At 44.4% G+C, this 14,103-nt stretch overlaps 1 protein-coding gene across 1 annotated transcript in view; it reads left to right on the top strand.

Annotated features, from left to right (window-relative positions):
* The first annotated feature begins 11,150 nt into the window (after window positions 1-11,150).
* Window positions 11,151-14,103, top strand: part of HHLA1 (HERV-H LTR-associating 1) — a 37,912-nt gene continuing 34,959 nt past the window's right edge. Inside the window, exon 1 of the mRNA XM_033156108.1 lies at window positions 11,151-11,229. The gene's annotated coding sequence lies outside the window, so the exon portion shown is untranslated. The remainder of the gene's footprint in view (window positions 11,230-14,103) is intronic.

Genomic DNA, 14,103 nt, shown 5'->3' with positions numbered 1-14,103 from the left:
AAAGTGGGCTTTTTTCTTTTTTCTTTTGCAGAACCCCATGCACATTGTGGCTGTATGCACTCTTCCCCCCCCCCCACCTTTTAAGGGGATTAGTCATGTGAATTAAGTCATTATACATAACAAACCTTTACAAGGAACACCTTTAGGAACATAGAATGCTTCCTTATACTAGGGCTATCTAACTCAGTATTGACAACTCTGACCGGCAGCTGCTCTCCAGGATCTCGCCTGCTACCTAACTCCTTTAACTAGAAATGGCCAGGATTCAACCTCTGCAGGAAGGACATGTGCTCTGCCACTGAGCTGTGCTCCATCCCTTATTTCTGTAAATGGATGAAGGACATAGAACCATAGAGTGCAAATGCCGGAATATGGCAGGCCCATGCCAGCTCCTCTGACGATGTCAATGCTGTAAAAGTCTGAGGCAGGCCTGGATCACTAGGTCACCTGAGCATCACTGTCAGCAGACAACCTCTTTTGCAGGACTCACGGTGGGTGAACCATTCGTGAATGTGATGCCTTTTCCACTAGTGCTCATTGGAAAACTTCTCCCACGGACCACAATAATTGCAAAGGGGGAAGATGCTGGTACCATTTGGTGGTATGTCAGGGTCATGTCAGGATTTCTGGAAATTAAGGTTGGCAGTATGCTACCATTATCATCATGACAACAACTCGGACTCGGCCGATGCTATATACATACTGATGCTGTCTTTCACAAGTGATACGAAGGTGGAAGTGGAGTGTTTGCTGAATTTATGGCCACACAGGAAACCACCATTTTAAATGATCATGCTTAGAAATGTCATCCATTTCCTTTCAGTTACCTGAATTCCTTTCCCCCATGGCGGGTTTTTATAGGGCATTTCTTTGTCCCATCTTGGCCATAGAGAAGCTTAGCATGCCATCTCTCTCTCTCTCTCTCTCTCTCTCTCTCTCTCTCTCTCTCTCTCTCTCTCTCTTTTGGGGGGGGGCACATGGTATCTCTCACACTACAAAAGAGCGGTAGTTGAATTTCCTAAGAGTGCAAAGCAATTAACGATTGATCATGTGGAACAGGGGCTGGCGCAGCCCATCATGAAGAAAATGGGCCGTCAAAATCTGACAAGTGTTTCCTATTAATGCGCCTAGCAGGTTTTCAAAACAGGGTGTCTGTCGTGGGTTGCCATATTTCAAAAAGCAAAAACCCGGACACAAAAGTTGTTGAGCTATTTGGGAGGTGGGGGGAAATCTACAGCAGCCCTAGTCTGTCGCTATGTGCCAATTCCCATCCGATCACTTTATTGTGTGTGAAGAATATGGCATCTCTCTACATGGCCTTAGATTAACCTTGCAAGCAGCACTGAGACCATGTGTGAGAGAATGCAAAAAAGAAAAACTTTTATCAAAAGTACATTATATCCATTGTAGGTTGGCAGAAAGGCTGATTCTATCCATGGTCGTCCTTGTTGTGGTTGCAGTAATATTTCCCTTACATATCCCACTAAGTTTGGCAAGATTATTATCCTGTTTTCATCCAGGAGTTGTGGCTGATTCAATCTGTTTTCTGTCTTAAAAAAATCAACAACGGCGCAAACAGTTCTTAACGGGTCAACTGAGAGCAGGTTTTGCATTGTTCTGCTGCTGCCAAGAAGCTGCTTTCAATTGCTTCAGGTGACTGGCTGAGAAAACAGCTCAAGGGATTCAGCAACTGAACAAGTGAAATCAGGTGTAAAAAGAAAACAAAACAAAAAATGAGGATATTTTTTAAAAAAATGGTGGCGCATCAGCTAAATAGCACTGCCATTTTGGAAACCAGGTGTATCTGCAAGAGCAGCCTTAACTCATAGAATTGTAGACCTGGAAAGAACCTCAAGGGTCATCTAGTCCAACCCCCTGCAATGCAGGAATCTCAGCTAAATCATCCTGGACAGATGGTCATCCAACCTCTGCTTAAAAACCTCCATGGAAGGAGAGTCCACAACCTCCAAGGGAGACTGTTCCACTGTCAAACAGCTCTTTCTGTCAAAAGTGTTTAGTCGGAATCTCCTCTTGTAACTTGAAGCCATTGGTTTGAGTCCTTCCTTCCAGAGCGGGAGAAAACAAGCTTGCTCCATCTTCCATGTGACAGCTGTTGAGATATTTGAAGATGGCTATCCTATCTCCTCTCAGTCGCCTCTTTTCCAGGCTGAACATGCCCAGCTCCTTCAACCATTCCTCATCAGGCTGGGTTTCCAGACCCTTGATCATCTTGGTTGCCCTCCTCTGCACATGTTCCAGCGTGACGATATCCTTAAAATTGTGGCACCCAGAACTTGACACAGTATTCCACTCATGCCCTGCTTGCAGGCTTCTCACGGGCATCTGGTTGGCAACTGGGAGAACATATTGCTGGACTAGATAGGTCATTGGCTCAATCCAGAAGGCTCAGCTTATGTTTTTTTATGTTCTTTGCATCGAAATGAATGGTATGGATTTAATTATGTAATTATGTGAACCTCCATCACAGTGGACAGTAACAGATTATTCAGTAAGATGAATAACATCAGAGGTTGAACTGCAGTGGAATGAAAACATTGCTGTAGTTGACAGACATGGGTCAAACAAATATTGATGTTTTCTTACATTCCTAAACAATTTTTTTATAATAAATTTTATTGTTTTCAAAAAAATGACATATATACTTCAATACATAATAGATTTATCTTTTTTTGCCTTCCCACCCCATTTTCCATTTATCCCACCCCCTGCTGCTCACTACTTTCTTTCTCTTATACTATAACATCAATATTGTATACTCTCATTCCTTCTGTTGCTCATAATTCAAATCCTGCTCACGAGTTCATCATAGTGCAATATTTCCTTAAGTAGTCCAAAAAGGGCTTCTATTCTTCCACAAACATGCCCCATTGGTTTCAAAGCTTAGTCTAGGTTTCGTCCATTGTATTTTATAATTTGTTTGTGTGTTCATTGTTAGAGCTACAGATTTGGATTGGGAAAATGTTAAAGGCAATGCGGCAAAATTGTTCCAACACCCCTCCCAACATTCTCTAGTTTGTTTACCTGACCACAGCCATGCCCCCCCAAAAGTTAGCCTCTTAGTTCTTACTTAGGTAAAATTCAAGGAAGCCTCTAGCACTGACCTCAATGGAGCTTTTTAAAATGTGTGTTATGGCAGGACCATTTGTGTAGCAGGTCCAAGTTACCCATAGGATAGCGATTTAGCCAGTGCTGGCTCTGCCATTAGGCAGACCGAGGCCACTGGCAGATAAAACAGCATCGCTATCGGCTGAAACAGAGTCCTGAATTACTGTATGTGAGATTGTGCAAGTGTGCAAGATCTCATGCGATTTCAGTGAGATCTCATCCAGACTGGGTGGGATCTCACCTGAAATTTGTGCTGATGGATGGAGAAGCGGCGCCAGCAGCAACAGGTATGGCAGCAGTCGCAGGAGATGTGAGGCAGCTCCTTGATGGGCAAAATGGGACACACCTCCCTGGATCTGGCCCGTGCTCACTTCTAAAGGATGGGAGTAATTATCATCAAATTTGCATTGCTCGGTCCCTCCTCCTGCCAACCTAGCAGTTTGAAAGCACGTCAAAGTGCAAGTAGATAAATAGGTACCGCTCCAGCGGGAAGGTAAACGGCGTTTCCGTGCGCTGCTCTGGTTCACCAGAAGCGGCTTAGTCATGCTGGCCACATGACCTGGAAGCTGTACGCCGGCTCCCTTGGCGCCAGTAAAGCGAGATGAGGACCGCAACCCCAGACCTGGACCTAATGGTCAGGGGTCCCTTTACCTTTACCTTTACTTCTGAGAAAACATGCTTAGGATTCGGCTGGGCTCCTAAGCATATGCTACACATTATAAACTCCACATTCTTCCAAGTAGGGCTGTAAAGTTCATTAAACTCATTGGGGCCTGCCGTTAAGGAAATCCTCCAGCATTTTCTGCTGAAGGCAGAAAGTGGTGGTGTTGGGTAATGTGCTTCTTTCAGCCTCAGCGACTCTTGCTGTCGTTTTATTTTAAATCTCCTTTCCCCATTGAAAACAATGGGAGAAAATTACCCATGCCAGCTGGTGGCTAATGGGCTTGAAGTTCTCAGGGTTTGGGGGGGCGAGGGGGGAAATCCAGTAGATCCAAGGCCACATCTGTCCCAGAAGGTTCCGTGTACTGCTGGCTAAAACGCCCTTGGCCTTGGATCTATGCCTGCAGAATTCTCTAAACATATCTGGGGTCTCTGCCCACCAGCCTGCTAGTGACACATCTCTGTCTCATCCTGGCCAGATTAGGATTGCATTGTAAGGTTGCTGTCCAAGGCAGTGTTCTTCAGCCTTGGGTCCCCAGACTACAACTCCCATGTTTCATTGCTGCTTGGCTAAGTTGGCTGAGGATGATGGGAGCTGGAGTGCATGCCATCTGATGGGTACCATGTTTGGGAAGGCTGGTCTAGGTATAGACAACTGGTGGTCTGGAAGTTTGATCCAAGGACTCTCCATCTCTGAGCACTCAAGATTCTTTCTCTCCATAGACAGGCAAAGGACTCTGTCACAGGGCACTTCTTGATGCTGTTGTTACAATTATTTTATTGATAAAACACACAAAGCCAGTAGGCACCTTACAACGAGGGTGGCTTACTCTTTTGGGTACAAGGGCTGCATTCAACCTTCTTCTGCATGCCATTGATGGAAGGAGCATCTCTTAGGTCTGCAGAGATCAGCTAAGGAGTGGCATATCATTGCCCCCTCTTGCCAAATGATCAATCTGATGACTGGGGAGAGGGCATTTTGTATCCCCATCAAGGTGCCCACCTCAGTACTAAGTCTTGGCTGTTTTTATATCCTTTCCCCTGCTGCTGTTGTCAAAATCAATGAGATCTTGGGGAGCCAAAAATAAAAAAATAAAACCTTCTTGCAGGATGGGGGGTGGGGGCAGATCAGGTTGTCAAACTGTGGGGTTAACTAGCCTCTCCAGCTGTACCATAAATATAAATACAGAAATAAATAAGGACAGCCCTCCTCTTAACAAGCAAAGTTCACAATCAAAATGTGTTGACATATACCTGTACAGTCGTACCTCGGTTTTCAAACAGCTTAGTTCACGAACAACTTGGAACTCAAATGCCGCAAACCCGGAAGTAGGTGTTCCGGTTTGCGAACTTTGCCTCGGAAGCCGAACGTCTGGCATGGCTTCCGCAGCTTCTGATTGGCTGCAGGATGCTCCTGCAGCCAACCGGAAGCCGTGCCTTGGTTTCCGCACATTTCGGAAGTTGAACGGATTTCTGGAACACATTCTGTTTGAAAACCAAGGTACGGTTGTACATTGGTGGTGTGCATGCATGTGTCAAAGAAGGCTTTGCTTCTATCTAGACTGCCATGGGAATAAGCCACAGCGCCAGCTTGTGATAGGACTAGAACCAATATCTGCTGTCCCTTCAGACATTGCTTGATTCAAAATACAAACGCCTGTGAAAAACGAATTGCTGATTGGGTACTCCAAATGAGGCTCCGGCCAACTGTGTACTATGCATCTGAAGCACTATTGTACCACTCCAAGGGATCTTGGGAACTGTAGTTCGCAAAGAGTGACAATTCCCAGAGTGGTTGAACAATCAATCCCTCTTGCCAGGGAACTCTGCGAGCTGTAGCTCTGTGAAGGGAATAGGGAGTCTCCTAACATCTCTTAGCCCCCCAAACTACAGTTCCCAGGGGATGTCGTGACAGTTTTAAGTGGTATGATACTGCTTTAAATGTACTGTTGGAAATGGAGCCTCTCTTTTTTTAAGCACTTTCCCCTTGCACCAACGTGCCGCCCAGTAATATGATCAATCGCGTTTTGTTTTCTAGCTTACAGCCTCTTGTCCTTCTAACTTGTAATTGTGCCTTGCTCATTCAAACAATTTCTCCATGCTACAACAGATGCTCTTCAGATCCGGGCTGACAAGGGAAACACAACTTTTATACAAGTGGCCTTCAGAGCTCTTTCTAATATCATTTAATGTAATTTTTAAACGGTTATGTGTAATTTATATTCCAGCACTGTCCAACATTTGAACAACTTTAATATGTTGATTTCAATGTGTTATATATATATATATATACAAATATATATATTATGCAAATAATACTTCTTACCTGTTTTTTTATTTATGTTCTGTCTTTAAAAAGAAAATATACAACCTTGCACCACTTATTAATAAATGAATAGAAATTTCAATTACTGGTCATGTGCAAAGAATTCATTGCAAAATGTCTTCTGTCTAGAGAGGAGTGAGCTGACTTGGTGGGAAAATGAACGAGGCCATTTACAGTGTAGCATTTGCATCTTCCAAAAGCCTTGAAAAGTTTTCTAAGTGTTTGAGAGAACATGCAACGCCTTGAAATAGATTTCTTTAAGTGATGGCTCAAGACATTTTGGCACCCGAGGCGAACCACACAATATCCACCCCACCAAGGAAAAAGCGGTGAGTGAAGATATAGGAACGAGGGTGCGAGGAGACCAGCAATGCCCCCTATTTGCCAATAAGCCACTGTAGAGGCATCATAGAGCTGTAGAGTTGAAAGGGACCCCAGTGTGGAGCCAGTGTGGTGTAGTGGTTAAGAGTGGTAGACTTGTAATCTGGTGAACCGGGTTCGCGTCTCCGCTCCTCCACATGCAGCTGCTGGGTGACCTTGGGCTAGTCACACTTCTTTGAAGTCTCTCAGCCCCACTCACCTCACAGAGTGTTTGTTGTGGGGGAGGAAGGGAAAGGAGAATGTTAGCCGCTTTGATACTCCTTCGGGTAGTGAAAAGCGGGATATCAAATCCAAACTCCAATGGTCATCCAGTCCAACCCCCTGCAATGCAGGAATTCTTTTGCCCAATGTGGGGCTCAAACCCACAACCCTGAGATTAAGAGTCTCATGCTCTACCGACAGGTAGGTAGCCGTTTTGGTCTGCCACAGTCAAAACAAAATAAAGAAAAATCCTTCCAGTAGCACCTTAGAGACCAACTAAATTTGTTATTGGTATGAGCTTTCGTGTGCATGCACGCTTCTTCAGATACCAAATTTGAAGAAGCGTGCATGCACACGAAAGCTCATACCAATAACAAACTTAGTTGGTCTCTAAGGTGCTACTGGAAGGAATTTTTTTGTTTATGCTCTACCGACAGAGCTATCCCTCACTTGGTGGGGTGGCAGCTTTCCGATGGTAAGAGCTGTTTGGCAATGGAACGGTCTTCCTTGGGTAGTGGTGGAATGTCTTTCGTTGGAAGTTTTGAGGCAGAGGTTGGATGGCCATCTGGCATGAATACTTTAGTTGAGATTCCTGCATTTCAGAGAGCTGAACTACAGCAGATGACTCACAGAGTACCTTTCAACTCTACAATTCCGTGGTTCTATGAAAGGTGAGGTTAGCATTTGCAAGCAGCGGGAAAGGGAACTTATAGGGGTTAATGTGGGAGACAGAACAGCAGGGAGGTTGGTGAGCAGACCAAGTGAGGTGAAGCATCTAGTACTGTATACTCATTCTCTCCCTCCCTCCCTCCCTCCCTCCCTCCCTCCCTCCCTCCCTCCCTCTTCCCTGCCTCAGATGCACACATATCCTCCTCCTTATTAAGCTTAGGGACAAAGAGGGTTTAGCTTTTAATCAATCCTAATTTCTGCAGTGGTGGTCACCTTGAATATTGTAGCAGAAGATGGAGAGTTAATCCTTCTTTCTCCAAATGCCTGCATTCACTACTGTGAATTTTTCAGGAAATGTAGCATCTCTCTCTCTCTCTCTCTCTCTCTCTCTCTCTCTCTCTCTCTCACACACACACACACACACACACACACCATTTGATAATATAACAATCGCCTTGCTAGATAAGACCTATGTTCTGTCTGCAGCAGACTCATACCAATATAAAGCTCCTAAGTAGGGCATGATTCAGAAAACATTTTTCTGTTGTTTGTCCGCAAGAGGTATACTGCCCCTAGAGATGGAGGCTCCATGGCTTCTTTTTGGGTCAAAAGAATTGGTCAAAACTTTCCTGCTGGGAAGTTAAACTATAGCCCTGAGAAAGTTCCTTGCATAATTCATCTGAGTTGTGCTTTCACAGAAAACGCATTATTGCCCCAAATAAAGCTTTTTGTATGCTGGTCAGAGCACAACAATACAGTGATTTAGCTGAGCATCACCTTGCAGAGAGGCACATCTGAAATTGCACTGCCCCAAAATGAAATGGCCGTGTGATGTATGTCTTGCTGAAAGTCAAATTATCTCCGCATCCAAACATCAAACAGTCTGGATGGGGGCCCAGGGAACACCTTTATCTCTCAGTTAGAGAGCCTTGTGATAGATCATTCTCCCAGGCCCTTTCATTCCAGCATGATTGATGAAATATTAGGCAGCGGTCAATGGCAACAAAACCTCCAGCAGGGGAGGAAGCAGAAATCTGAGGAATTAATTTCTTCAAGTACATTCATTGAACCTGCAGTCTAGTACTGGGGCAGTCAATGTGATGCCCTCTAGATTTTGTTGACTACAAACTCCCATAATCCCTGACCTTTGACCATTTTGGGTGGGTCTGATGGGAGTTGTCACCCAGTAACATCTGAAGGTACCGTGTGACCGACCCATGGACTGAACCCAAAGAGATAAACAGCAGAAATGCACTTCACGTCTGACGGATCTTCAGATCTGGTAAAACCAAGCCCTTCACATTGGGCAGAATTAAGTACATACAGTGGTACCCCGCTAGACGAATGCCTCGCTAGACGAAAAACTCGCTAGACGAAAGGCATTCGCTAGCGGAAGGCTGTCTCGCAAGACGAATTTTTCAATGGGCTTGCCTCGCAAGACGAAAAAATTTCCGATTTTTTTTTCTTTTTTTCATCAAACCGCTATTCTCTCGTTGGTGCTTCGCAAGACGAAAAATTCGCTATACGACAGCACTCGCAGAACGAATTATTTTCGTCTAGCGAGGCACCACTGTACATAAATGGCTGGATTCTAGCCTGTGCAATTGAATATGCATCAAACCCAAAGCAGTCCCCTGTTTGCATAAGATTCTGGATGCCAAAGATGAACCCACCATTAAAAACATCTGTCTTCCTGGGACCAGCCCGCTGTAGGCAATATCATGTGTAGTCTGACAGTTAAAAGAGCCAGTGTAGCATAATGGGTAGAGTGTTGGGCTAGGGCCTGGGAGACCAGGGTTCAAATCCCCGCTCAGCCATGAAGCACACTGGGTGACCAGTCAACTTCTCTTAGCCTAGCCTACCTTTCAGGGTTGTGGGGAGGATAAAATGGGGAGGAGGAGAACCATGCACACCACGTTAAGGTCCTTGGAAGATAAAGGTAGTATATAAATGTAATTAACAACAACATACAGAGAGGCATGTGGGCAAAAAGATCTCTGCATTGCAGGGGGTTGGACTAGATGACCGTCGTGCCCCTTCCGACTGTGCAATTGTATGCTTCTGTGATTCAGTTGGTACAGTGTTTCGGAAGCTGCAAATGAGGTGGGTCTGCCTATACCCACTTAACAGAATCAAATTCCCCTCCTAATTACACATGTGCTAGTAATGGGTTAATTAAATAATAATAATAATAATAATAATAATAATAATAATAATAATGGCTGATCGCCGAAGAATTGATGCTTTTGAATTATGGTGCTGGAGGAGACTCTTGAGAGTCCCATGGACTGCAAGAAGATCAAACCTATCCATCCTTAAAGAAATCAGCCCTGAGTGCTCACTGGAAGGACTGATCCTGAAGTTGAGGCTCCAGTACTTTGGCCACCTCATGAGAAGAGAAGACTCCCTAGAAAAGACCCTGATGTTGGGAAAGATGGAGGGCACAAGGAGAAGGGGATGACAGAGGATGAGATGGTTGGACAGTGTTCTCGAAGCTACTAACATGAGTTTGGCCAAACTTCGAGAGGCAGTGAAGGATAGGCGTGCCTGGCGGGCTCTGGTCCATGGGGTCACGAAGAGTCGGACACGACTGAACGACTGAACAACAACAACAACAACAACAACAACAACAATAATAATAATAGTTTATTACTTATACCCTGCCCATTTGGCTGGGTTTCCCCAGCCACCCTGGGCTACTCCCAACAGAATATTAAAAACACCATAAAACATCAAACATTACAAAAGTTCCCTAAAAACGGTTGCCTTTAGATGTCTTCTAAAAGTCAGATAGTTCTTTATTTCCTTCACATCTGATGGGAGAGCATTTCACAGAGCGGGCACCACTACTGAGAAGGCCCTCTGCCTGGTTCCCTGTAACCTCACCTCTCACCGTAAGGGACCGCCAGAAGGCCCTCACAGCTGGACCTCAGTATCCAGGCAGAATGATGGGGATGGAGACGCTCCTTCAGGTATACTGGGCCAAGGCCATTTAGGGCTTTAAAGGTCAGCACCAACACTTTGAATTGTGCTCAGAAACATACTGGGAGCCAATGTAGATCTCTCAGGACTGGCATTATATGGTCTTGGCAGCCACTCCCAGTCACCAGTCTAGCTTCCGCATTCTGGATTAGTTGTAGTTTCTGGGTCTCCTTCAAAGGTAGCCCCAAGTAGAGCACATTGCAGTAGTCCAAGCGGGAGATAACCAGAGCATGCACCACTCTGGTGAGACGGTCTTCAGGCAGGTCTCAGCCTGCATACCAGATGGAGCTGGCAGACAGCTTCCTTGGACACAGAATTGACCTGAGCCTCCATGGACAGCTGTGAGTGGGGTAACTGTGCCCCTGAATGACAAGGCTGTGTATCTGGTCATTCAGGGGCACAGTTACCCCATTCAGGACTAGGGAGTCCCCCACACCTGCCCGCCCCCCCCAACAGTACTTCTGTCTTGTCAGGATTCAGACAGAACTAAAGCAAAGCACTAACACACACACAGCCATTTTCTGAAGTCAACTTTTCTTTGTTCCAGAAGGGATGTTCCTTTATGACACTAAGAGGGCCTGTCTCTTTAAATGTTGGAGAAACGAATCCTCTCAATTCTACTTTTCAGGGAAAGTAATTACTGCCAAATGTGGCTTCACATCATACCTTGCTATGTCATCCCACTAAGGGATTCACTGCAGTCCGTGCTACAAGCACTTTTTGCTTGGCTTTCACTTACTCCATCCCATGGAGACTGTCATTTCTCTTTTTCCACCGGCTTCTCTTTTTGAAACAAGTTTAGTCACCTTTCATCAAAAGGAGTGAGATAACCTTTTGGCTGAGTATTCTTGCAGGGCTTTATCAACACCATCCACAGAAGCCAGGTGAGTTGAAACTAAAAGATACATAGATATGGAGAGAGAGAGAGAGAGAGAGAGAGAGAGAGAGAGAGAGAGAGAGAGAGAGAGAGAGAGACCTTGGATAGTTTCAACATAAATATACCCCTTTTTGCAAAGTTTTAAAACAGCAACAACACAAAACTTTCCTCTAATAATGGACCAGACAGAATGATAAATGTAACAAGCTAGCTTTAAAAAAATAAATCACAGGATTTCTTAAAGTATAGGATTAGTGATCAAGAAAATAATTTGCAGTGTATATATATAGAAATATTTGAAGTTAGCTTCAGATCTGAGACGGCGGCCTTTTGCCGCTTGGAAATGAGCTGAAACAGGAAGAGTCGTAAAACAAGAGATCTCTCTGTGTTCTTTGCATTTGCAGTAATTCCTTCTGCATTGCTACTGATAAAAGCAGGGGGAACACCTGATACCTGATTTGACATTACTGGCAACGCACAAAAAGGAGAACATTATAAGTTACTTGTCGTGCTAAATGGTGCAAGTGAACTGTGGCTAATGCTTTTGTTAACTCGGGTCGGAGCAATGAAAAGGCACTTAATCCTGATTAAATGGACTGATTGTGGATGATCAAACAGGTTATAAATTGATATATTTGGAAAGAAGCAATCTTTTCCCTGCTGAAGCTAATGGCCCAGTCCCCATCATGAACCTTAAATGTGTTAGAAAATAAATGTTTTGTTGAATTCAGGCTTGGCGTCAAAATAATAGGGTGTCATAGCTACACATATTAGCAAAACAAAATGGAAAACTTTCCTTGAATGTTCTATTTGTATGTTATCTGATATTGATTTTTGAACGGTTTCAAAATGCAAGGGATTGTATTTTTTCCAAACGCTGCTGAGTTATTTTATGTATGTATTAGTTTGCTCATTAGAGAGTCTTGCATCCTGCCACTCCTGCAATCTGGAACTCAGGATGGCTAAAAATTAATAGATGGATAATTATACAAAATGCCGCTTTCAATTAATCTGCGAAGTCGTAACAGCAACAATTCATCAGCAAATAGTATCAGTAAAACTACATCTAAAAATAGCTTGCCCTATTGTGCAAACAGCTGGCCAGAATGGAAATATCTTCAGTAGGGTTAGGCGGGGACAAAAGTGGTCTTTAATCTGGATGGGAGATCACTGGGACTTCTATGTATGTAGAATAATAATGAATTTAAAATGTTTTCTAATATATAACAAAAATGGGTTTTATCCAATGTTAGTAAAAACAGAGCAGACCTTAGTCCAGAGCTTTCCAAACTGTTCATGTTGGTGACACGCTTTTTTAGACATGCATCATTTCGCGATGCAGTCATTCAGTTTTATTAGCAAACCTGGATCGAACCTGTAACCTGTAACCTTGGCCTTATCAGCACCATGCTCTAAGCCAGGCATGTCCAACAGGTAGATCACGATCTACTGGTACAGTGGTACCTCGCTAGATGAATGCCTCGCTAGACGAAAAACTCGCTAGACGAAACGCATTCGCTAGCGAAAGGGTGCTTCGCAAGACCAAGTTTCCTATGGCCGCGACTCGCAAAACGAAACCGTTTTGTGGTTTCCCCCCCCGTAAAGCCGCACTTCCTCTGACCGTGCTTCGCAAGATGAAATTTCCGTTATACAATAGCTCTCATGGAACGAATTAATTTTGTCTTGCAAGGCACCACTGTAGATCACTGGATGTCTGTGGTAGATCACGGGTAGATCACTGGCTCACCCCAAAGAAGCTCAACAAGTTTGGCTCCCCTAAAAAAACCTCAACATTTTTGCCCTTCACCCCCCAAAACAGGGCTTTACTCCTCCCTGTAAAAGCTCAACAACTTTGACCTGACTCCCCCAGTCTTTAACTCTGTGGTGAGTAGATCAGAGTCTCTTGGGAGTTGGCAACCCCTGCTCTAAGCAAATGGGCTATCCAGGCTTTGCACAGCTACCAAGCAGAAGAATTTGTTTCGAGGACTAGAACTGGGATGAGCTTGCAGCCCTTCTGCATAATAATTCGTTCGTAGTTACCCCACGATTTCTGTACTAGAGTGGGGTGTGTTTGTGTGTGTGTGTGTGTGTGTGTGTGTGTGTCAGTCACCCCTGCTGATCTACTGCAAATCTTTCCCTTCTGCCCACTCCTGCTCTAGGGATCTTGGGTGGGGCAGGAGAAAAGCCCAGAGAAAAGACAATTGACACACCAACAAAACATTCAAAAGCCATGCCCCCAAAGCAGAAACTGTGGCAATGAAACTGGGAATTGTCCCTGAAAAATAAGAACTGATGGAGCACTTGGGAATAACTTGAGAAGCAGTAATGAATCTCATGGGAATTGGTATCTTGTCATCGAATACAATCACCCAGAAGCTCCATTTGAATAATCTTAATATATTCAAAGAGCTCCTTTCTCTTTTCTTTCTGTGTTGCTCAGTACTGCTCCCCGCCAGTTTGAATGTACAATCAGAACTCTTGAATCCTGGTTGGAAAATTGCTTGGACATATGAGAAACGTTTCCTTTTATCCGTGACCATGTGTTGAACCAAACTGGTAATGACGGCCGGCCGGCTGACAGACCGGTTCATTCTTCCATGCAATATTAAAAGACATCAAAGGCATTTGTCTTCCTTTTATCCTTCGTCCATTCCAAAATGTTGCAATAATGCAGAGGCTCGGGTAATTGTCTGCCCAAACAGGGAATCAATTTTGCAGATATGACACAAAGCCATCCCAATGTGGGGTTTCTAATCTGGCCCAGCCATGTGATCTTCTGGCACCATTTCGGCCTCTTGGAAAAGACAAGAGCAGCTCAGCCATTGGGTGCGGCTTTTTAGTTGGGGGGGGACCTTCATGAAGAAAACTTCTAATTTATCAT

Source organism: Lacerta agilis, chromosome 7, assembly GCF_009819535.1.
Source record: "Lacerta agilis isolate rLacAgi1 chromosome 7, rLacAgi1.pri, whole genome shotgun sequence".
NCBI classification, from domain to species: domain Eukaryota; kingdom Metazoa; phylum Chordata; class Lepidosauria; order Squamata; family Lacertidae; genus Lacerta; species Lacerta agilis.
This window is presented reverse-complemented; position numbering and strand designations above follow the sequence as displayed.